Here is a 26,501-nt window from a genome sequence, read left to right as displayed (position 1 = left end):
TGTATAACTGTACCATTATACTATTATCTCATCTCCGTTGAAATAAACCCACCAATAAATACTTTTAATGGCCTCCTATGTACTGGAACAGTTCAAATTGTCAATTTTGTAAGGATATATTGTGTAGTTTTGCGAAATTTGCAGTTTCAAATTATAATTTTTTAGTGGTTCTCTCTTCAAATACAATATTAAGTTAAATTTAACTAAATAGCAGTCCCTCAGTTTGTATATAATCAACCTAGGCAAAGAGTTGGTGACGAATGTCACGGCTGTGCAGGGTCGCCAGTCCTCTAGAGGGCGACACTCACTCTAGAGCACCTAACACTAACCTTTCTTCTACACTGGGCTACACCTGAGGTGATTACTACTTTCTACTTAAGCACTGGGTGTCCTTCCCTCTTCACTCGGTCATGGAGTTTTGTGAGTACAGTTACCTTTCTTCTCGCTTCTCTTACGAAGTCTTGTTTGGGTATCTCAACCCTGTCTATGGAATGCTAACGCACTCGTGGTTAGCTTAGCATAGGCTAGCCGCTAATTGCCTTTGACTGTTGCTAACCCTGTGCATCCACCACAACATGGATAAGACTTTTCCTGTGGATGTACTTTGTTCTGTGGATTACCTTTGTGGATTACCTTTGTGGATTACCTTCCTTTGGACTAACTGTTCTATTGTGGAACGTACTTGTGTTTATGTGTCCGGTGAGGTTGTGAACTTTGATAGCCTTGCTGTGTTTGTAGCTTGGGGAATCAGGCTAGCTAGTCTGCCCAACCAGTCAGGGAGTGAATAAACTCTGTTGCATCAAACCTGTAGTTTGCGTGTGTGCCTGAAAATCCCGGCCTGATAGCATGACCGAGTCAAGCCAAGGCACAGCAGAGCTGCAGGAGATCAAGGACGCTATCATCTACGCCCATGCACCGCGACTGAGTCGTTTGGAGCTGACAATGCAGCAACTGAACACTACTGTTCAGGGGCTGTGTGCACGACCTCCACCTGATCCACCAACCTCAGATCCTAGCAGTGGGGCTGGGCCCAGCGCCCACGCTGCCCCTGCTCTGTCTCCCATTTCTCCCACCATTACCATACCTCTATCTGCCCCCCAACTGTTCTCTGGGGAACCTAAAGCCTGCCGGGGCTTTATGCTTCAGTGTGCACAGATCTTTCTCCATCAAGCACGCCTCTTCCCCACCGAACCAGCGAGGGTGGGCTACATCATCTCCCGACTCTCGGGATCAGCCCTGGAGTGGGCAACCGCTGTCATGGATTGCCAGCTGCCCGAGGCAAGTGACAGCCAGCTGTTTCTGCGTCGCCTGGGGTTGATGTTCGACACAGGGCGCACCGAGGACCAGGCAGCACAACGAGTCCTTACCATCAACCAGGGGACCCAGTCCGTAGCCCAGTACGCCGTCGAGTTCCGCACCGTGGCAATCCGGAGTGGCTGGGAGGACCAAGCCCTGCGTTCAGCCTTTTACCGCGGGCTACATGAGGCGGTGAAGGATGAGATGGTCAACCGTGACTGGGGACAGTCGCTTGACGAGCTGATCAACTTAGCAATCCACCTCGATGCTCGCATTCAGGAACGTCGCCGGGACCGCCGTGAGACCCGGGCACCCATGACGACCTTCCTGCCAAGGCCAGTCACACCCATCACCACTCCAGCATCAACCCGGTCACCTGAAGAACCCATGGAGCTCGGCCGCCTCCGGCTGAGTCGCGAAGAACGCAGCCGCCGTCTCCAAAGAGGTCTCTGCATGTACTGTGGGTCCTCCGGGCACCAGGTACACCTCTGCCCAGATCTTCAGGGGAAAGACAGCACTCGTCAAGGGATCCAGGGCCTCTGATGAGTGGTAGCGTTAAGACCCCTGGACCCGCCAACCGTCTCTCCATCCCTGGACATCACCCTTGCTAAACAGCTGGGGATTCCAACCACCCCCGTGGCCATTCCCCAGGTGGTCCAGGCTCTGGATGGTCGCCCTTTGGGCTCTGGACATCTGGAGCGGGTGACGGTTCCTCTAATCATGTCCTCTCATAATGACCACCAAGAGACCATCCGCTTTTGGCTCACCACCACCCCGCAGGACCCTGTGGTGCTGGGTTACCCCTGGCTAGCTGTCCACGAACCTCAGTTTGCGTGGGCTGTTGGCTCGCTACTCCACTGGGGTCCCGCTTGCGCCACGGCGGGTCACCTCCTAGCTCCTACACTGACCACACCCTGTGTTTCCCGCGTCACCACAGCGGAGGAACACTCCAGAACCTCGTTCCCCATCACTGTGTCTCCTGTTCGGTCGGCTGACGCCTCTCCAAGCGTGAACATCTTGGCTCCGCCAGAAAGAACAGACCTGTCCATGGTCCCGGCTTGTTACCACGATCTAGAGGAGGTCTTCAGCAAGAAGAAGGCCACCACTCTCCCTCCTCATCGGCCGTACGACTGCGCCATCGACCTCTTGCCTGGAGCCTCTCCCCCTAGGGGGCGTCTCTACTCCCTTTCTGTCTCGGAGAGCCAGGCAATGAAGGACTACATCATAGATGCGCTGCGCCTCGGGCTAATTCGCCCTTCTACGTCTCCGGCGGCAGCTCCCTTCTTCTTCGTTGGGAAAAAGGACGGCGGACTGAGGCCGTGCATCGACTACCGGGGACTGAACAACATCACCCGGAAAAACAAGTACCCTTTGCCCCTCATGTCCACCGCCTTCGAGCGCCTTCAGGGTGCCACAGTTTTCACCAAACTTGACCTCAGGAACGCTTACCACCTGGTTCGCATTCGAGACGGAGATGAGTGGAAGACCGCCTTCATCACACCCAGCGGACACTATGAATACCTAGTGATGCCGTTTGGATTGTCAAACAGTCCTGCGGTCTTTCAGAATCTCATCAATGACGTTCTACGCGAATTCCTGGAGGTGTGCGCGTTCGTGTACTTGGACGACATACTCATCTTCTCCAAGTCACTCCAGGAACACGTTGGCCACGTCCGAGCCGTCCTGAAGGCCCTCCTACAGAACAGGCTGTTCTGCAAGGTGGAAAAGTGCGAGTTCCACTCCGCTTCCACCACCTTCTTAGGGTTCGTAGTCGGCCCCCAGGGTCTCTCTATGGACTCTGAAAAGGTAAAGGCCATCGTGGATTGGCCAATACCCACCACCATCAAGCAGGTCCAGGGGTTCCTGGGGTTCGCCAATTTCTATCGGCGGTTCATACGAAACTATAGTGCCCGGGCGTCCCCTATCATAGCGCTGCTTCGGGGGGGTCCCCGCCGGTTGTTGTGGACGGAGGCTGCTCAGAAGACCTTCGAGGACCTCAAGCAACGGTTCTGCACAGCACCGATCCTCACTCTCCCAGATCCAGCCCTGCCTTTTGTGGTGGAGGTAGACGCTTCAGACTCTGGGGTAGGGGGCGTGCTGTCGCAGCGTGCAGCAGAGGATGGCAAGCTCCACCCATGTGCCTTCTTCTCCCGAGCTCTCTCTCCGGCGGAGAGAAACTACGACGTGGGTAACAGGGAACTGCTAGCCATCAAACTAGCGCTAGAGGAATGGCGTCACTGGCTCGAGGGCGCAGCCAACCCGTTCCTCATATACACCGACCACAAGAACCTGGAGTACATCGGGGAGTCCAAACGACTGAACCCCAGACAGGCCCGCTGGGCCCTTTTCTTCAGTCGTTTCGACTTTGTGGTCACCTACCGCCCAGGTTCCAAGAACGGGAAGGCCGATGCCCTGTCACGCCTCCATACATCTGAGGCCGAGCCAGCAGTGTTGGAACCCATCATCCCTTCCTCTAAAGTCGTGGCAGCCGTACGTTGTCTTCTGGAGGAGGAGATTCGACGGGCACAAGGACCGACACCGGCTCCCATGGAGACTCCTAAGGGCCTTCTGTTTGTGCCTCCACCCTGTCGCACGAAGGCCTTAGAGTGGGCACACGCCTCCCAATTGGCCGGCCATCCTGGGGTTCGACGCACCCTGGAATTACTTCGGAGACGATTCTGGTGGCCGAAACACCGTCAGGATGTGACGGAGTATGTGGCGGCTTGCACGGTGTGCATGGTGGCCAAACCAGACAACCGCAGGCCTGCAGGACTCCTACAACCCCTTCCGGTCCCACATCGCCCATGGACCCACATCTCCCTCGATTTCATTACGGGGCTGCCCCCGTCACAAGGGAACACCGCCATCCTCGTGGTGGTGGATCGTTTCTCCAAGGCCGCCCGCTTCATTGCCCTGACCAAACTCCCCACGGCCAAACAGACGGCAGAGATTCTGGTGAGAGAGGTGGTGCGTTACCACGGACCCCCAGAAGATCTCGTCAGTGACCGAGGTCCCCAGTTCGTGGCACGATTCTGGAAGGCTTTTTGGGGTAACTTGGGAGCTTCAGTCAGCCTGACCTCGGGCTACCACCCTCAGTCCAACGGGCAGACGGAGCGGGTCAACCAGGCACTCGAAATCTACCTCCGGTGTTATACATCCAAAGACCCCACCAGGTGGAGTCAGAACCTTCTGTGGGCCGAGGTTGCCCACAACCAACAGTGGAGCGCTGCCACGGCTACCTCCCCCTTCGAAATCATGTGGGGATATCCCCCTCACTTGTTCCCCTCCTCCCCAGAGAATGGGGATGTGCCCGCGGCTCGCAGCTCGGTGGTTCGCCTCCGCAACCGCTGGCAGCAGGCTCGTCGGGCCCTGCTCCAGTCTCAAAAACAGATGAGGCAACAGGCAGACCGGCGACGACGACCGGGTTCGACCCTGAAGATTGGCCAGCGAGTTTGGCTGTCCACAAAGGGCCTGGCCCTGAAAGGGGAGACCCGAAAATTGGCCCCACGGTACGTCGGACCGTTCCGGATCCTCCGTAGGATATCTAAGACGGCCTTCCATTTGGAGCTGCCACGTGCAATGCGGGTTCACCCAGTCTTCCATCGCTCCACACTACGCCCAGCCACCTCCTCCCCTCTGTGTCCAGAGCTTCCAGCCCCACCACCCGCCAAGTTCATTGCCGGAGGTCTCACCTACACCGTTCACCGGCTTATGGATGTACGCAAGGTGGGGAGATCCACGCAGTACTTGGTGGACTGGAAGGGGTATGGGCCGGAGGAGCGCAGCTGGATCCCCGCCAAGAACATTGTGGACAAATCCCTCATTCAACGGTTTCGGGCCTCTCCCCCTAGGCCGTCAGGAGTCGTCCCTCGGAGGGGGGGTCCTGTCACGGCTGTGCAGGGTCGCCAGTCCTCTAGAGGGCGACACTCACTCTAGAGCACCTAACACTAACCTTTCTTCTACACTGGGCTACACCTGAGGTGATTACTACTTCCTACTTAAGCACTGGGTGTCCTTCCCTCTTCACTCGGTCATGGAGTTTTGTGAGTACAGTTACCTTTCTTCTCGCTTCTCTTACGAAGTCTTGTTTGGGTATCTCAACCCTGTCTATGGAATGCTAACGCACTCGCGGTTAGCTTAGCATAGGCTAGCCGCTAATTGCCTTTGACTGTTGCTAACCCTGTGCATCCACCACAACATGGATAAGACTTTTCCTGTGGATGTACTTTGTTCTGTGGATTACCTTTGTGGATTACCTTCCTTTGGACTAACTGTTCTATTGTGGAACGTACTTGTGTTTATGTGTCCGGTGAGGTTGTGAACTTTGATAGCCTTGCTGTGTTTGTAGCTTGGGGAATCAGGCTAGCTAGTCTGCCCAACCAGTCAGGGAGTGAATAAACTCTGTTGCATCAAACCTGTAGTTTGCGTGTGTGCCTGAAAATCCCGGCCTGATAACGAAGGGTGTTCACATCTGTTGTGGGGGTAGAATACTGTGGTGGCCAATTCTCAGTCTTAAACTATTTTCACAATCAGAAAGTCAAGACAAAGGACGTGTTGTTCCAACAGATTTACTGTAGTACATTAAGCCACAGCAAAGAGATGTATACCGGAAATAGATCTGCCAAAATACATTCGCCCCAACATCTTTAAAACCTAATCTGACACTCCTACTCCAGCCATGAATGGCTAACCCTGTAACCAATAATATCCTTAACCTCTAACCTGACTCCATCCAATCAGAAAGCTTCCATGGTATATATTACCACCCATTTTAACCTTAGGTCACTTCAAGCTACGCCCTCTTATTTTAAATCTCTACCTCATCTGAAATGTAACCCAAGACTAATCTTTACACTCATTCTACAGGTATCTGGTAAAACTATCCCTTATTCATATGAAAATATCCCACATATTCCCCCCTTTGTGTCCATATGGACACACTAAACCATATTTTCATAACTCTATCAAATACACACTATCAATCTACCATATGATGAAACAAGTACATTTGAACTCCTATACATCAAAACCCAGTTTTAGCATTATTTTAAACAGTCCATCCACTTCATCTAACTCCATATTAATACCCCCATACAATACAACAGTCTCACTAGGGTGGTCCTAGATGAGCATACAGTAATGTTTACAGAACATACAAAATGCAATACAACAATCTTATCATGTATGCAGTGTCGTGCGTTTTGTTCAGTCTCCATTTACATGGATAAACTTAGGTGTAACAATATCAGTATCCACATTCTGGTGTTCCTTTACTCCCGAGATGCCATGCCCCTATCCCCACAGGTGAGAACAAAAACCTTCTTATTTTAAGGTAAAAACTGGACCCACTGCCCTGTCCTGTACAGCGACACCTGCATTCCGCAGGCTGCGAAAGGCAACCATGCACATCCTCTTTTCCATCAGTTTCTGAATGCAGTGTTGTGTAACATATAAAGAAACATACAAAAATACAATACATACAAAAAACCAAACATTGAAACAAACAAAACAAGCAATATAAATATAAACAATACACATCCAGTTATGTATGCACTGTTATGCAAGTGGTACAGTCTTAATATGTATGAATGTTCTGCGTGCTGTTGTAGAATTGTTGTGGACGTCCCACAACAAACATCTTCTTATAAGTTCCACTGATGAGGTCCTCCATCTGAATCCGCCGGAAAGCCTCCTCTGACCATGTTGAGCTCCATCAGTTTCCTTTCCCCAAGGGTAGACACATCCATCCACTGCAGCATGTCCATGACCTTGGCAGCCCTTCACCCAAGTCGAGCTGCTACATCTGAATGGTCCCCACTCCAACTCAGCTCCCTTGAATTGTGGTAGTCCCACCGCCTAGTGGTCTTGAAGTCCTGCAAAACAGTTAACACGATACAACACACTTAACCCCTTCACCTCTCAGCCCTATTGGCTGGAGATTCTTTTGTTTTAAGAACCATAACCCATCACCAGTCTCCCGACTGGACCAGTCCATAAGCTTCCACCTGTGTATATATAATTCCAAAGATTAAAAACACACATACACATAATTTTCACATATTTCCTAGGCATACTTACAAAGTGTGTAGTACGATATCCAGAGATTGCATTCCATAATTTCCCACATATGTCTTAATGTTATACTAAAATAATTCCCCAAATGCTTGATTAAAACAAAGATTCCCACATATAACATATACTTACCTGTAAGTTTTGCTGAAGTCTGCTTCAGCAGCTCCCCTTCGGCACACTCACACACCCGTTCCTTCCATGACATTCACACTTCCAGCTGCATTTCGTCTCCAATCACACCCATGATTGTATGCAGCTGACCCACCTTCAGTTCATCCATTCTCTCACACTCCTCCAGTTCACTCCTGTGTCCCAGCGCATGACTGCTCCGTGCAGCGCTCCTGCCTCATGTAGACTTAAAGATTCAGTAGTTTACCTAGTTACTTTACATATAATTATAGACCATTTTCATTTTCTCCATTATGATTGTCTATTTCCCCTAACTTTAACTCCTTAAATAAACTACCATCCATTCAGCTACATTATCTCCCCCACAGCTCATGACACTTACCATCTCTTAGCTTCAGTCCTGTCCTCAGACATACCTTAACCCATCATATAAAAACCAATCCATTAATATAATATCTATATTTCCCTTGTCATATCTATACACTTATACCTTTCAGTATAACACATTCCAAATGGAACAATAAGATTCAGCGGCCAAATCCCTGGCATTCACTTATATATTTCCCGCTGAGCTCAGGTACCAAGTTATCCTCCATTCCTGAGCCATAAAAAAGATTAAAGAAGCATATCAGTGGGTATTACCTGAACCCACACCCCATAACATTCCCCAATGTTTGATCTCTACTCCTTTATTCCTCATTATAGATGCTACAACATAGTATTATGCAAAATTTTATCCCAATTCCTCCCATAAATAGGGTGCCCAAAACCCCATTAATTTACTTTTCCTAATATCATTTTCCTAATACCTCCCCCCTTATGCACTTAACACTAAAAAGTGCGTGCACATGAACAAAGCAGATAACATGTATAGAGTTGCCATCTGGCCACAATAGCAGCTCCATAGTTTACCAAGCCTGCAGTTTACCCCTCTTTTAAATCAATTTGGTCGTATCCCTTGAAATAATTACATCACCTATGTACATTATATCTTTATCACTAAGTTAGGCTATAAATTAATTGCTGAAACACTATCTCGCAGGAAACCCTGCCCACGTGGCTTATCAAAGCATAAAAACTCATTATAATAACAAAGGATCTTACCTTGGTTACTATAACCTGGCTTGAATACTAAAAACACCCCACTCACACCATATACCAATACTTCAAAGGGCCCGTCACTCCTTCTTATCGCCCATCCCCCAAAGCAAATACAAACAAACCATTCTGTTCCTGCGGCTCCTCAGCCCAAAACACTTACTTCAGAAGGTTCCACCAAATCTGTAAGAGACACTTAAAAACCATGTTATTTTCATATACACTTTCAAGGTATTAACACAAAACCCACACAGTTCCTTACATCAACCTTAGGTATCAGCCATCTAGTTCCATCCTCAACCTGGCTTGCTTTCAGGTTCCGCTGAAGCCTGCTCACGGCTCCCCTTCTCTCTGTCACTCCTCTCATCTGTATGTGAAAACTAATAAGTGAAACATTACATATCCTACCCCTCTTTCTCCATCTCTTTAACTTCCCATTTACCTTCTCATTCTTACTTTCCATTTAACTCCTTCAAACAACTTTCCTTCTGTCTATCCATTTTTCTAACTGTTTAAACTTACGTTTAACCTTCCTCATCTCTGTTCTTTGTTTTTCCAACTGTAATCCCATTCTAAACATCTCCCGATACCCTGCGGTTAAGTGGCCATCATTCTTACCTTCCTCCACCATTTCTGACACCAAGGGGGGTCTCCCCAACCTTGCCACTACTCCTGAATCAACTTTGATGCCTGGATCAGACAACAACTGGCCAGGCAAAGGGTCCTTTGTCACCCCGCTATCTTCTCCAAACAAAACATTCTTCTCACCTTCACCCAGATCAATCAATCTCTGGGCCATCTGCCCCTCTCCAGCCTCCATCTCATATTCTGCTCTTCCAATCTCATCTGCAGATTGTGCTAAAAGTCTCCCATGCTCCATATCCTTCTCTTTAGCTAATTTCATAAAAGCTGTTAAACTATGCAACTCCTGCTGTCTCTTAATTTCTCTCTTTCCACTTATATCCTTATTCCTGTAATTTAATATATTTTCTTGCATTTGAATAACTAACGCCAGGTCACAAGCTCCCTGGGTCGGCCACGGAGTTGTATGACCTTTGGTTCTTTTTGACCACTTCTTACAGTGATGCCTTACCACCTCTTCATCTAATGAATATAATTTAATTACTGCCTCTAAAGGCGTACATGGTTGTACTTCTACTACGGCCATCTCAAAATAAAATTCCTAATTCAACTCTAACCACTGCATGTGAAATTTGAGGGAACCACCCTCCCCCTTTCTTATCACGCTCTCTCCCGTGCTGCTTGCCTGCACAAAGAACAAAGAACTGCCAGCTCAAATCTTATCAGACAGCAATCAACCAAGTAACCCTAAACCTAAATAACTATACAACTATAATTTCCGTTAGTATTACACGCTATCTGCAACTATCAGCATTTAGTTAATACCACCAACAATTATACCCAATATATATCACGCATATATTCCACCAAGGAACAATTCCGTATTCTTAAAATGTAAACAAACCCACGTGTGATACTCACAGATTACCGCCAGCTAGGAGCATTCGCCAAAATGTATTATATGCTATCCAATATTTATTTAGTTGTACTTCATTCAACCTTTCAAGTACCTTATTTATGTAATAACTACTTTATATCTTTCTAGTAATAATTATGTATCTTACCTTTCATGCTCCCCTCCGTTACCCACGTGGTTTGCGTCTTCAGTTAAAGGCCACTCTCAAAGTGAACTCGCATCTCTCTCGCGTGAATCCAAATCTGTTTAGCTAGAAGTGCACTCCACAAACCACTTGTTAACATTTACCGAACTTTTCCTGTGAACAAAATGTATTCAAACATCCTACACACGGCCATCATTTAGTAAAATGTCCGTCCGCTTTCCTTCACCGTTCAGCACGCCCAAGACGATAACTTCTCACCAAAACCTAAAAAGTCTTATTAACACGAGAATCACAAAATCATTCAAGAAGAAGTTAGTCAACTTTACAAACTAGTTCATACAAATGAATCGGATTGTTATCTTCTACGGGTTCATTAAATATACACTCACAATTCCAATATCATTTCAAAGTTAGCCATTACGTGAAAACTCGTTGAAAACAAAGCTAGTCTTTCGTACAAAGCTTTGTCTAATGCCTACCGTTTTCATTTACCATCACAATATCATTCCAATAACCCCAAAACAGTTTATTTCCACAGATCTGCAAACTGGCTATTAACCTTTAAAACAGTTTCTTTCCACAGATCTGCAACTGGAATTAACCGCTCTGTTTTCCACAGCTCCGTGAGCTGGATATAAACCTAAACTTTTATTTCCACGTCTTATTTTAAACCAAAACAGTTTCTTTCCACAGATCTGAAAACTGGAATTAACCTTTAAAACAGTTTCTTTCCACAGATCTGCAAACTGGCTATTAACCTCTCAGTTTTCCACAGCTCCGTGAGCTGGATATAACCTAACCTTTTATTTCCACGTCTTATTTTAAACCAAAACAGTTTCTTTCCACAGATCTGAAAACTGGAATTAACCTTTAAAACAGTTTCTTTCCACAGATCTGAAAACTGGAATTAACCTTTTAAAACAGTTTCTTTCCACAGATCTGCAAACTGGAATTAACCTTTAAAACCTTTTACCTTAAATATGACTATTCCGTTAGAACATCACGTCCAAAGCCGATTCTGCTGTACTTTTTTGGAGGATTCTTATGGACTACATTGCCTTCCACGTGAACATGAAGCACCTAGCACTCAACAAGCAGCTTACCTGGTTAAATGGCGCCCCTAACAGAATACGAGTTGATTCAAATCACGTTTACGCAGTTCGTCCAACATCCTGTTTCCAATCACGTCGAGGTCTACCAAATATGTGGTGGCCAATTCTAAGTCTTAAACTATTTTCACAATCAGAAAGTCAAGACAAAGGACGTGTTGTTCCAACGGATTTACTGTAGTACATTAAGCCACAGCAAAGAGATGTATACCGGAAATAGATCTGCCAAAATACATTCGCCCCAACATCTTTAAAACCTAATCTGACACTCCTACTCCAGCCATGAATGGCTAACCCTGTAACCAATAATATCCTTAACCTCTAACCTGACTCCATCCAATCAGAAAGCTTCCATGGTATATAATACCACCCATTTTAACCTTAGGTCACTTCAAGCTACGCCCTCTTATTTTAAATCTCTACCTCATCTGAAATGTAACCCAAAGCTAATCTTTACACTCATTCTACAGGTATCTGGTAAAACTATCCCTTATTCATATGAAAATATCCCACAATACACATACATATGGCATGTTATCTCTTGCAGCTTCTCAAAAAGCTCATCAGACACATCCAAAGAATGTCCAAGCTCACTGAAGGCCTCTTTACATTTACATTACATTTAGTCATTTAGCAGACGCTTTTATCCAAAGCGACTTACATATGTGCGACTTACGATGTATACACATTTTACATTTACACTGATGGCACACTGCACATCAGGAGCAATTAGGGGTTCAGTGTCTTGCTCAAGGACACTTCGACCGGGAATCGAACTAGCAACCTTCTGCTTACTAAACGACTTCTTTACCTCCTGTACCACTGCCGCCTCTTGGTAGGCCTCGTCAGACTTCAGTAGCTTCAAGGCATCTATTTTCCCACGGCCTGCAAAAGCACTGACAGTGGCACAACCAGTGAAGGCATGCATGCCAAGCAGAGCATCAGAGACACCACTTCCTAGCGATTGGCCTAGCTTCGTTATGTCCAAGAACCTGGTCCTATTTTGGGTTCCACATTTCTGATAGATAGGACAGGGAATGTTCTTGTTAAATCCTAAGCATAGGACCAACACATCTGTGTCCTCAGCAGTGATGACAACTGCTTTGTAGCCAGACTCTGCTGCATGGAGAGCATGTAACAGTATGCGAGTGTCAGCTTCGTCCTGGGAAGATCTGAGCTCTGTTGCTTCCTCCAATTGTTCTTTGTCGAGTTTGTAGCAGACTTCATCACATGTTCTGGAGTTTTTCTCTGTGTTTGGGTCCCTTCCATTCATCAACCAAGAATTTGATTAGACTTGCTTTGTTGGAGGAACTGCAGAGCAGTTTCCTCCATTGTTGGATGTTGTGACCGGGTGCTATGTTTTTGAACTGAATACCTCTGTCTGTACCTCTGTTGGCTCTTTCCGCATCTTTTATGGATGTCTCCTTTTAGACATCAAAGACAACATCAATGCGTTGGCTCTTGGCTCCTTCATGGAGGACCTTGGCTAGGGCTGAGGCTGCCAGCTGTGCGAAAGTCTTGTCGTCCCCTTTCATCTGCTGCACCAAGCTCATCCCATCGATGATGGTTGTTGATGGTTCTGGGATAACGTCTGCAGGGGCAACGCTTTTCCGCAGCTCTCTCGCTAGAGCAGTTTTATTGGTCTTGCGCAGAGATCCATCGCCATTGGCGAGGGCCCAAGGCAGAGTGCCCAGGGGATGAGCACCAAGGAGATCTGCTGGTATATCTGGTGGTGCAACAGTTGCAGTTGACAAGCTGACAACTTCTGAGTGGTCTTGACTAAATGGATTCAACCAACAGATATCCATGAGCTCAACAAGGGACTGGACATCAGCCTCATCTCTTATGATCCTAGGTAACTGTAGATCTGGGTGAGATTTGCCCACCTCTGAAAGATTTCAGGTAGGCTTGAAACAGCTTCATGATGCGTTTGCACGATGCATTCTCCATGAGCTCTGAAAGTGACGCCTGAGACACATCGTCGTGGAAGCTGCCAATGCTCCCAAGGGCTGCTTCCAGGTGGTGAACCTCTTGGGGATACTTGGCTTCTAGCCATGGACAAAATTCCAGGCAAGCCTCATCATTGCTTCATAGACAAGCTTGTGGAGTCTGACTGCACGGTTGTACTTCCGTCATTCCATCACACCTGTTACCAACCCTTCAGCAATCACACCTGACTCCACACAGAGATTCCTCAGACCTGCATCCTGGAATTGTTTTCCCAGAATTGAGAGCAAATGGCAGATTGTGTGAAATACCCCCAACCTGATGATGATGTTTTTGAACTTCTCATGCTTCCACACTATCTCTGCAGCCTTGGGGTAGAGTGCATGGTCGAACACACAGACGAGGCTGTTCAACTGCAGAGATTCTTTTATGCGGAGTGTCCGATTTAACACTTTGTGCACCGTACCCATCTCAGTAGCGGGAGCATTGATTGTTGGCAAGTAGGTGACAGTGTCCTGTCCTGAATATTGAATCCAGTCCAGCTGCTGATGATATGTACCTCTGGGGCAGACATTTGAGTGAGTAGCCAGACAAGGTTCTTTGCCTTTGCATTCTGAACCTGAGTATTGGCGTCGACACATGGAGTGGTTGGAAGGCCCACCCGCTGCCCAGCATTGTAGATGGATAACCCTTTTTGTGTGTAATGTTGTTCCAATAAGTTCAAGTAAACAGTTTAAATACAAGAAGTGGACTTGTGGAATCTATTCAAGTACTTGTGGAAGGAGAAGCTAAGTCGAGCGTCAAGCTAAAGCTGCAAACATAAAAACCTAGGAAACTACATTTAGTCAAAAAAACTCGCTATTCAAGGATTATTGGATTCCGAATTGGACTGGCTGGATAAAAAGGATACAATTTCATGGACTTCGTGGCCTTTCATGGACTATTGTTCGAAAGAAAAACGACGACACCAGTTGAATATTGCTACGGATTGGTCTGCCACTGATAGCTAAAGGGACGTCTTTCGGTCAACTGACGACTTGGGTGAGTGGAAAGCTAAGCGCTAACAGTTCAGCTAACTAACGTGGACGTGAAGGACTTCGTTTAACATGAGTTTGCAGGAAGAAAAACGAACTGTGAAAATGACTGAAAAAGGTATGGAAGCACGCAAGAACAAGCTAGGCCAGCTAACTAGCATGAAGAACTAATGGCGGATGATGCAAATGTTGACATTGTTAAGAATAAGCTGTGTGTTGACTTCAGTAATTTGCAGCAAGAATTCCCAGATTTAAACCACAATTTTCAACGATTTATGAGCAAGGAAGAGTTTTCAGAAAATCAAAACAATTGGTTTGAGCCTAGGCAAGCATCAAATAATGATTTCTTCTGGAAATGTGAAAAATGGATGAAAGATGTTATGGTGCGTGCTGAGCAGGCAGAAGAAAGTGCAAGAGTGCAACGTGATGACTCAAAGGCTTCCAGTAAACGTTCTAAAAGGTCGAGTTCACATAGATCAAGCATTAGCCAGGCATCCTCAATGAAATTGAAAGCAGAAATTGAGCGTGCATCACTAGAGGCTAAAGCAGCAGCTTTAAAGGAGAAACTGGCAATAGAAGAGGAAGAAGCGGAGTTACAGGCAGAGCAAAAGAGAAAAGAAGCTGCCATAAGGGCTAAAAAGGAAATGCATGTAATTCAAACAGCAATAGCAGAGTCAGATGCAAAGTTGGAAGTTTTGCTAAAATATGAGGATGCACATGATGATGTGAGCATTTGTGAATCTGATATTACAGAAGATGAAGGAGTAGCGAAAAATACTTTGAGGTCACCACAGCATGCCACGCCTGCACAGAATAATTCCCAATTTGTTTCATTTAATCATAACTTGTTAGCAGGAACAAAAAGAGTGTCAATGAATGCAAATAGAGATGGCAATGATGGAAAAGTGCTTGATAGTTTGTGCAAGGCCATCTCGCAACAAGCCAATGTGACAGAGTATCTAGTGAAGAATCAGAAGGCATCTTTACTTCCTGATCTCACTATTGAAACATTCAAGGGCAAACCACTGGAATATAAATCCTTTATCAGATCCATTGAACATGGAATTGAAAGTCGCACTGAGGATGACCGTGATCGTTTACAGTTTTTGCTGCAGTACACAAGTGGACAGCCACATGATTTGGTAAAGAGTTGCATTCACATGCCACCTTCGACAGGCTATGCCAAAGCAAAGCAAATGTTAAAGCAATATTTTGGTGATGATTACAAGATTGCAGAGGCATACATACAGGAAGCCATGGACTGGGAGACAATCAAGCCAGAAGATGGCGCTGCACTACAGTCCTTCTCGCTGTTTCTAACAGGTTGCTCCAACACAATGGAAGATGTTACCTACATGGAAGATTTAGACAATGCAGCTAGCATAAGGGCATTAGCTAATAAGCTCCCATACAGACTCAAAGAATCCTGGAGAAAGTTCGCCTGCGACCTGCAAGAAAAGACAAAGAAAAGAGTAAGAACTTTGTTGAATTTGTTAACAAGCAAGTCAAGTACGTATTGCACCCTCTGTACGGAAACATAAAAGAAAACATCTCTAACACAAAGGATTCAGTCCGACAGAGGGCAAAGGCACAACATACGGAAAGGCCTACAGCCAAAAGGGTCTTCACAACATCCATTGCCTCATCAGTGGAAAATAAAGATAAGAAGAAAAATGAGAACTCAACATCAGACAAAACAAAGGCTGTCACAGTGGATGTCAATAGCAAACCATGTCTTTACTGCAATGGAGAACATCATAGCCTCATAGCCTGTAGAGGATTCAAGAGCAAGCCACATAAGGAAAAACTTGAGTTTTTGAGAAGAAAAGGACTGTGCTTTGCATGCTTGAAACATGGCCATATGAGTATCAGCTGTCAAGAGAAGTCTCAGTGTCAAGAATGTTCTCGTTCGCATCCCACCTTGTTGCACATTGCATTCAAAGACTCAAAGGGAGAAGCAGCGAAGGAAATGAATGATCAGCAAGCGGTAAATAACACTCATGCTCAGAAGTCAGAAACATGTGGTGTCACCGGGGCCGGTAAAGAAGATTGTTTTCTTTCAATCATTCCAGTACAGGTCAAGGCACAAAAGGGAACCAAGATAGTGACAACGTATGTGTTTTTTGGATTCAGGAAGCTCAGCTACCTTTGCTACAGAGTCACTAATAAATCAGTTGAACATGAATGGACGCCACACAAGCATCTCATTGCGAACAATGGGAAATGAGTCGGTGGTGAACACACGCATTGTGACTGGACTTGAAATCAGTAGCCTGGAAGGTGACCAGTTTATTGAGCTGTCAGAAGTGTTCACTCAGAAGAACATTCCTGTGACTAAGGATAATATCCCATGCCAAGAGGATGTCATCAGTTGGCCTCACCTGAAGAATGTGAAACTTCCCGCTGTTGAAGCAGAAGTTGGACTATTGATAGGAATGAATGTTCCCAAAGCAATGGAGCCACTTCAAGTGGTGAGTAGTGTGGATGATGGACCGTATGCCGTAAAGACAGCATTAGGCTGGGCAGTAAATGGACCTCTTAAAGGAGGAAATGATGGACTGAGGTCTGATAGAACGGCGGTTACAGCAAACCGAATCTCAGTAGATAGGCTAGAAGAGCTTTGGCATCAACAATTTAAGCTGGACTTTCCCGATGCAGGGCAAAATGAAGACATTGAAATGTCCAAGGAGGACCACCAGTTCATTGACATGGTGTCTCAGTCATCACAATTGAAAGATGGTCATTACAGTATTTGCCTTCCACTGAGAAACAAATCTCTGTGCATGCCAAACAACAGATCAGCGGCAGAGCAACGTGCGCTGAACTTAAAGAAGAGATTTTCTAAGGATGCAGATTATTATGCAGAGTATGTTGCATTCATGGAAGATGTTGTCAAGAAAGGCTTTGCAGTGAAAATAGACAGTGCTGAATGTGAACCAGCTGAAGGAAGAACATGGTATCTGCCACACCACGGAGTCAGACATCCAGTCAAGCAAAAGTTGCGCGTTGTCTTTGATTGTGCAGCAAGATTTGGAGGAACATCACTAAATCAGCAGCTTCTACAAGGGCCAGATCTGACAAGTTCGCTAGTCGGGGTCCTCACAAGGTTCAGACAAGAAACCATTGCCATTATGGCTGATGTGGAAGCCATGTTTTATCAAGTTGGAGTCAAAGACGAAGACACAGATCTACTCAGATTTCTCTGGTGGCCGGAAGGGAACTACGAGAAAGAGCTTGCCGAATTCAAGATGCAGGTGCACATCTTTGGTGCAACATCTTCACCAAGTGTGGCAACCTATGCTCTGCAGAAATGTGCAACTGATTTTGAAGATGAATTTGGACAAGAAGCCTCTACAACGGTAAGGAAGAATTGCTACGTGGATGACTGCCTTAAGTCAAAAGCTGATGAAGACACAGCCGTCAGCTTATACATCAACTTAAGAAGCATGTTGGCAAGAGGTGGATTTCGACTAACCAAATGGTCAAGTAATAGCAGGAAGGTGCCCAACTCAATTCCTGAAAATGAGAGAGCACAAGGATTCCAGGACCTTGATTTGAATATGGACAGTTTACCAATGGAGCGAGCATTGGGAATCCAGTGGAGTGCTGAGACGGATCAGTTTGAGTTCAAGATCAATCTCAAAGATCGCCCACACACCAGGAGAGGACTGCTTTCCTTTGTCTGCTCCATCTTTGACCCTCTGGGCTTTATAGCTCCAGTGGTCCTACCCGGCAAAAGAATGCTGCAAGATCTGTGCCGGCAGAAATACAGCTGGGATGAAAGCTTACCAGAAGATGTCATAAAAAAATGGACGAAGTGGACTTCAGACTTGCAACAGTTAAAGGAGTTTGGCGTTGACAGATGCATCAAGACAGAGGAGTTTGGTGCACCAGCCTTCGCTCAGCTACACCATTTTGCTGATGCGAGTGAAGACGCCTATGGAACAACAAGCTACCTTGTGCTACGCTCTTCAGCTGGAGGAACTCAATCCACTCTCATGATAGCAAAGGCACGGGTGGCACCCTTGAAATCTCCAACAATACCTAGAATGGAGTTAACTGCAGCCTCAGTTGCAGTCAAGATGGACAAGCTGTTGAAGAAGGAGCTTGAATTGGAACTTCACGAGTCAATATATTGGACAGATAGAACAGTTGTGCTGAAATACTTGAATAGTGAAAGTACCAGATTCAACACTTTCGTTGCTAATAGAGTGTCAGCCATTCTGGAGCACTCTGAAGCTTCACAATGGAGGTATGTCAATACCAGCCTGATTCCAGCGGATCACGTCTCCCGAGGTCAGTCTGCAGAAGCATTCTTGAAATGTGAGAGCTGGCTTTCAGGACCGAGTTTCTTGCTCTGCGGTGAAGACCAGTGGCGAAGAATCCAGATCCGGAAAGGATAAATGTGGATGATCCAGAGGTCAAAAGAGTTCAATCACATGCCATTCAGATGCAAGAGCACAAAGATCCTTTGGGCCAGCTGACTTACCTGTGAGGATTTCAACAAAGCAGAGACAGAAATTGTGAAATACGCCCAAAAGCAAGGATTCCAAGAAGATCTGGAAATGCTACAGGAACAGCTTATGGATGAAGAGAGTCTTATCATAAACAGTAGGCCCATAACAAAAGAATCTTCTGACATGAATGACTTAGAGGCCTTAACCCCTAATCATCTTTTGTTATTGAAAGTCAAACCTGAGCTGCCTCCAGGAGTGTTCAATAAGGATGATCAGTACGCAAACCGAAGATGGAAACAAGTCCAGTACCTCACGGACATATTCTGGAAGCGTTGGTGCAGAGAGTACCTCACACAGCTCCAAGAACGACAACGATGGACAACACCTCAAAGGAACTTCTGCGTCGGTGACGTAGTGCTGATTGTGGACGACACGTCGCCAAGAAAATCCTGGCCACTTGGAAAGATCTTAGAGACTTTTCCTGACCGGAAAGGATTTGTTCGGCAAGTGAAGGTCAAGACCCGAGCCAATGAACTTTTGCGCCCAGTAACAAAGCTGTGCCTGCTGCAAGAGTCTGAAGAGGATTAATTGACTATTCTGTGAATATAGTTATGGATTGAAACTAAAGTGTTGTGCAGTTTGATTAAGTTTAACCAAAAGCAAGATGACATGTGAATTATTGTATCATTAGGCTCCAGTTTAAGTATTGAGTAATTGTTTCAATGGCATTGGTAACAATTAGGGGCCGGAATGTAGGAGCCTAAATGCAGAAAATGATTTTACTTTTAAATTGGTATAAGTTCATTACTAAGATAAATATGATTTATAATTTCATGATTTAAAAATGTTAAAATGTTATGGAGGACTTCTATTTTGATATGTGGTTGTGGGGAAAATATTAGAAAGACAGAAGGAAGATTGGAGCGAAATAGTTTTTTTGACCTCGCTCTAGCGCTCTCTATACTTAGATGGACTATATACTTTATGGATAACCCTTTTTGTGTGTAATGTTGTTCCAATAAGTTCAAGTAAACAGTTTAAATACAAGAAGTGGACTTGTGGAATCTATTCAAGTACTTGTGGAAGGAGAGGCTAAGTCGAGTCAAGCTAAAGCTGCAAACATAAGAACCTAGGAAACTACAAACCTCTTGGACCTGAGAGTATGAAATGCTATGTCCAAGCCGGTTGAGGGTGTGGACGAGTTCAGTGTTCCCAGCTAAAGATTTGACGGCGAACGGAAGAAGAATGTGCTTGTGACGATGTGACGTCACTACACATGAGTATGTGCTCTGACTGCCATACCAACGAGCCTGGCTCTTTGGCGTTGCGGTCAGAGTGTATGTTTGGCACCCTTTAGACCTGGGTTTGAGTCCGGGTAGGATGACCACGCTCTCCCTTCGCTACAGTGCTTAGCTAGTTTTACCTTGCCAGCTGTGACGGCAAAGACCAAGTCACTACCAAAAGAGGTGGCAAGTCGTTTTACTTTTTAGGCAAAAGGTTCTATCTCCTTGGCTAAGAACCCCCATGGTTCTATATAGCACCCCCATGAACCCTTTTTTCTAAGAGTGTACGTACCAGGCAAATGAAGTAGATTGCATTCGTGTTTTTCAATGACCGATGACGCAGGACAAAGGCTTAAATGGCTGTACAGTTTAACAAAATCAAACTTTATTTTTTCCAATAGTTGCAACATTTGACTTATACAAATTATTTAGTTAATGACCAAAAATATATCACTGTTAAGAGTGCGATTTGGGGAAATTTCACTAAAGCGCTGATAAGTGAAAACGGTAATATAGCCCACAAATATGAAAAGCTGCTTTTGTGCAAGGGTTATCATATATTAATAGACTTATATCAGTCCTACAAACAACTTAGTATAGGTAAAGTTTTGCCCCCTCAGACGGTACCAATATGTGGTCTGGCCCATGGACTATGAGGGTGTAAAAAGGCGTCCAAATAACAACAAGGATGTTTTAAATTGTTTATGACAACCTCCACAATGGATATTGCAGGGGTGAGGATTGGGGAGCAGGGGTGAGGGTGGGGGAGCAGGAGTGAGGTGCAGGGGTGAGGGTGGGGGTGCAGGGGTGGGGGTGCAGGGGTGGGGGAGCAGGAGTGAGGGTGTCCCACAAAATGGCAGGACAAGCGTGAAGTCCACATTCTGAAGCCCAGCCTTTCCGACTGCTTCCTCTTTTGTGTCTGAAAAAAAAAAAAAGAACCTGAGAAGTTATTGTCTCAACACGTATGAATCAAAAGAGAACTGTCATTGTTTATGTTCATACATGTAATTTGCCTCTTCTAACAATAAAGGTTACTGGTTTCATGAATCAAAAAGTTTGCTCTTGAAAATAATTACTGACTTTACACAGTTGTACACACTTTTTGTCATTTAGCCTAACCTTTCCTCAAAATTCAGTATTTACAAATTTACAACATCACAATTACTGTTCGACATTTATCATGTCCCCAAAATCTAAACTAAACTTCCTTCTATTTGAGATTGATTACATTAGCTTCACAAAGTAATACACCAATATGTGATATCTGTGCACTTAAAAAAAATCACCTTTCTTCTCGTTCGCCAGATCTGACTATCTGTGGATTTGCGCTAAATAGGATGAGCTTGTTTGTTGAATGGACGGAATGAGACGTTCACTTTCTGGAGTATATTTTCACATTTCTTTCACATCTAGCTAGCTCTATTGGCCTACAATCTGTTCGACATCGATTGTATTCACATTTGTATTATTTTGCATTCACACGATTGCATTGCATTCACACGTGTCATATTCAGCTAGTGTTATGTTCAAGGAACTACTTGTTACAGGAACTATTTTATGTGTAGTAATGCGGCACTATGTTTTACCTGAGCCGCGTATTAATACCGTTGTACAGTGATGCTTGAAGTGATCCTGTTTTCCTAAAGTAAAGAGTTCGTGAACTATATTCTCATGCATGGTTATTTGTTAGTTAAGTGTACAAACATAACAATTGGCGACGAGGATGGACTGAATCCATATGTGCAGTGAAAGCAGCACGAAAAAAAAGTAATAGTCGACATTTTTACCGTCTGTTTTTGCCTACCCTGTGGATGCTAAGCTGAATCAATGGACCAGCAATGCTAGCTATCGTCAACCACGACCGGAGGAGGGAAACAGAACGCATAGAATGAACGGAACAGTGAGTGAAACTTGGACATAGGCAACTGTACGTTGAAAAAAAAATTGCAACAAGATGGCTGGATGTGTAGGGCAAATGGACAGTTTTGATAGCACTGTGGAGGACTGGGCTACATACATTGAACGACTTGAGCAGTATTGTGTTGCAAACAAAATAGAGAACGACAGAAAGGTAGCCGTGCTGTTGAGCGTCATGGGCGCCAAAACATACAATTTGCTGCGCAACTTGTTGGCGCCGGATAAGCCAGCTTCAAAGGGTTTCAAAGACATTGTGAAAACTTTGCGGGAGCACTTAAATCCAAAACCGTTGGTCATAGCAGAAAGGTTTAGATTTCACAATCGAAATCAAAAGAGAACTGAGTCAATTCCAGAATATATTGCCGAATTGCGCAGGCTATCAGAACATTGCAAATTTGGAGATGGACTGTCCAATGCACTGAGGGATAGATTGGTGTGTGGACTGTTACATGAAGGCATACAGAAGCGGCTCCTTACAGAGAGAGACCTCACACTTACGCGTGCATTGGAAATAGCCATATCTATGGAAACAGCTGCAAAAGATGCACTGGAGTTACAAAAGAAAACGACTAGTGAATGCACAGTGAACAAAATTGAAACAAGAAGACCAGAGAGAATGCCTGCATGTTACCGCTGTGGAAAGACATCGCATAGGCCTGATAACTGCTGGTTTAAAGACAAAGACTGTAACTCGTGCAACAGTAAAGGGCATATACAGAAAATGTGCCGAACCAGAACGAATGAAAGGAAGTCAAAATTCAAAATGAGAAACAAAAAGGTAAATGAACTTAATGAAGCTGATTCAAATGAGACAGATTCTGATGAATATGAGAGAGGCTTGGCATGCTTAGAACTTCATACGGTCAAGGACAGTGAACACAAAGTCATGTGGGTGACTCCTGAAGTGGAAGGACAGAAACTGAGAATGGAGCTGGACACTGGGTCAGCCCTGTCAATCATTTCACGCAAAGACTATCAAGACAAGTTTGCCAAAGTAAAACTGAGACACACATCAGTGACATTGAAGACGTACACAGGAGAGAAGGTCGTTCCACTGGGAAAACTAAAGGTGAAAGTAAAATATGAGAACACAAAACGAATGCTGGACTTGTATGTCGTGAAAAATGACAATGTTCCCTTGTTTGGGAGAGAATGGCTGCGAAACATCCAGCTTAACTGGCAGTCAATCAAAATGATGAAAGCGACTGAGAAAAGCGAGCAGCCTACCCCAGAGAGACTAAAAAACTTGTTTGATCGTTTTCCATCAGTTTTTCAAGATGGTGTTGGAACACTGGCACAAATAAAGGCCAAAATAGCCATAGAGGAAAATGCACCGCCAAAATTCCACAAAGCACGCACCTTGCCCTATGCCTTGCGCCCAAAGGTCGAATTAGAGCTCAAGCGCCTACAGGACCAAGGTATCCTGTCAAAGGTGGACTGGTCAGACTGGGCCACGCCCATAGTGCCTGTGGTGAAGAAGAATGGCGCGCTGCGCATTTGCGGTGACTTCAAGGTCAGTGTAAATCCAGTACTCCACACAGACCAGTATCCTCTACCCCGTATAGAGGACATTTTCGCCTCACTTTCAGGAGGCCAGCATTTTTCCAAGATAGACCTAGCACAAGCCTACTTACAAATGGAGCTGGAAGAAACTTCAAAGAAATACCTGACAATTAACACTCATAAAGGACTTTTCCAATACAACAGGCTTGTTTTTGGAGTAGCCTCTGCTCCTGCTATATGGCAAAGAGCCATTGACCAAGTTTTGCAGGACATTCCTGGCACTCAATGCTATTTAGACGACATCATTTTGACAGGCCGTGATGAAAATGAGCATTTAGCCAACCTTGAAGCAGTCTTAAAGAGACTTTCAGAGTTCGGACTGAGAGTAAACAAAGAGAAATGTGAGTTCTTCAAAGACTCAATAGAATACTGCGGACACAAGATCGACAAGGAGGGTCTTCATAAGGCACAAGACGAGATGGATGCTGCCCTGAAGGCACCCCGACCTGAAAATGTGAGTCAGTTGCGCTCCTTTTTGGGCCTTGTTAACTACTATGCCAAGTTTTTGCCGAATGTAGCTACAGTGCTACACCCCTTAAACAGCTTGCTGCAGGTGAAAACTTCCTGGAAATGGACAAAAGACTGTGAGCGAGCGTTTAAGAATGCAAAAGTCCTCATAACTTCAGACAAGGTACTAACACATTACAACCCAGACCTGCCCTTGCGTTTAGCCTGTGACGCGTCACCATATGGAATTGGGGCTGTTTTATCCCATAGAATGACTGATGGCTCGGAACGGCCTATTGCCTTTGCATCGAGATCATTAAACAAGGCTGAACAGAATTATGCCCAAATTGACAGAGAAGGCTTGAGTCTGGTCTGGGGTGTTAAAAAGTTTCATCAATACCTCTACGGCAAGAATTTCACACTGATCACTGATCATCATCCTTTAGTGGCTATCTTCAACCCGGGCAAGTCAGTTCCTGCCATGATGGCGGCACGTCTGCAGCGATGGGCATTGTTCTTAGGTGCCCACGACTACACCATTGACTTTAAAGGCACAAAGTTACATGGGAATGCAGATGGGCTTTCCCGTCTCCCGCATGAGCCAGAAGACACTACTGCGCCCACAGACCCAGCTGAACTTTTCCATGTGACACAAATGGAAAATCTCCCTGTGACCTGCAGTGAAGTCAGGAGGGAGACAAGCAGAGATCCAACAATGGTGAGAGTCTATGATTTAACAGTGAAGGGGTAGCCACATAAGGGTGATGCACACCTACCTGAATATGCAAATCGCAGAGATCAGCTGTCCGTGTGTCAAGGCTGTGTGATGTGGGGCACTAGGGTCATCATACCTCCTAAGCTTCGTTCCAGAGTGCTTGAATCCCTCCATGAAGGACATTTAGGCATAGTTAAAATGAAGAGCTTGTCCAGAAGCTATGTCTGGTGGCCTGGCATTGATCGTGAAATAGAGGATATTGCTAAGTCATGTTCAGGATGTCAACAAACCCAGCACCAGCCCCAGGTAGCTCCCCTGCACACCTGGGAGTAGCCCACGACAGTGTGGCAGCGTATTCACATTGACTACGCAGGTCCTTTCCTTGATAAGATGTTTCTCGTGGTAGTGGATGCCCACTCAAAATGGCCCGAAGTGTTCCCAGTAAAGAATACAACATCAGCAGAGACAATAGATGTTCTTCGTACTCTATTTGCTTGTACAGGACTGCCACAACAATTGGTAAGCGATAATGGAAGTCAGTTTACCTCTGAAGAATTTCAGTTGTTCACCAAAAAGAATGGAATCAAGCACATCACCAGTGTGCCGTTCCACCCTGCAACAAATGGACTCGCAGAGAGATTCGTACAAACTTTCAAACAGTCAATGAAAGCTATGGGAAACACCAAAATGTCCATATCAGAAAAACTGGCCAATTTCCTGCTCTCTTAGGAGGAGTTGTTATGTTCAAGGAACTACTTGTTACAGGAACTATTTTATGTGTAGTAATGCGGCACTATGTTTTACCTGAGCCGCGTATTAATACCGTTGTACAGTGATGCTTGAAGTGATCCTGTTTTCCTAAAGTAAAGAGTTTGTGAACTATATTCTCATGCATGGTTATTTGTTAGTTAAGTGTACAAACATAACAGCTAGCTAGCATTCACACGATTGCATTGCATTCACACGTGTCATATTCAGCTAGCTAGCTCTATTGACCTACAAACGGTTTGACATCGATTGTTATAGCCTAATTTACAACTCTGATGTTTTCTGGATATCATAAAGAAATAAATTATAAGGTCACATACTCTTTGTTGAATCCATGTGAGGAAAGGAAATAGTCGATGACACTCATCAACTGTTTGGGCGAGGTAACGACAAATCCACGTGTGACTGGCTGGTAACAAACTGCCACAGCGTTATCATCGCTACAAACGTGCACGCACCAGTCGGCCTACGTTGTTATGATGACGTCACACGGTTGAGAAAGTACCACTTGTTGATTAGCCTGATCTATTTTTAATATTTTTAAGGAATATACTACTGATAAAAACGTCAAGATAGCAGATCAGATCAGGCAAACTCTGCATAATAATTTCCTTGCAGCCTTAACAATCTTAACAATGACTGTAGAATGTTCCCGTAGAACATTCTGTAGAACATTAGTGAAGCAGCCAGAAAAAAACTCACCCACTGTGGTAGGTTGGTAAAACAAAAAACCTACGTTCCGAAAGGTTAATGAGATGTGTGAAGAGTAGGGTTGCCACCCGTCTCTTAATATTCTTTCGAATTGTCGCGTTTTTTGTGAACTTGTACATCTGAAGTAGAATTGTATGGTTTCTAATACAATTCATTTGGTTTCCTTCTACTGGTATTCTGTTTCCTCTTGGTGATGTTTGTGTAACGGGAGTTAGGGGCAGGGGGAGGCTCTCCTTCTCTGCGTTCTCGATGTCCTGGGTGTTGTTGCATTTATTGCGCTCTCTGATAAAAAACAAAAAAGCAAAAAGGAAT

The 26,501-nt window shown here is 45.2% G+C and overlaps 1 pseudogene; it reads left to right on the top strand.

Annotated features, from left to right (window-relative positions):
* The first annotated feature begins 17,459 nt into the window (after positions 1 to 17,459).
* LOC122128919 lies at positions 17,460 to 25,439 on the top strand (annotated as a pseudogene).
* Positions 25,440 to 26,501: the final 1,062 nt, after the last annotated feature.

This window comes from Clupea harengus, unplaced genomic scaffold (assembly GCF_900700415.2).
Source record: "Clupea harengus unplaced genomic scaffold, Ch_v2.0.2, whole genome shotgun sequence".
Taxonomy (NCBI): Eukaryota; Metazoa; Chordata; class Actinopteri; order Clupeiformes; family Clupeidae; genus Clupea; species Clupea harengus.
Note: the sequence above shows the minus strand (reverse complement) of the source record. Positions and strands in the feature narration are given on the sequence as shown.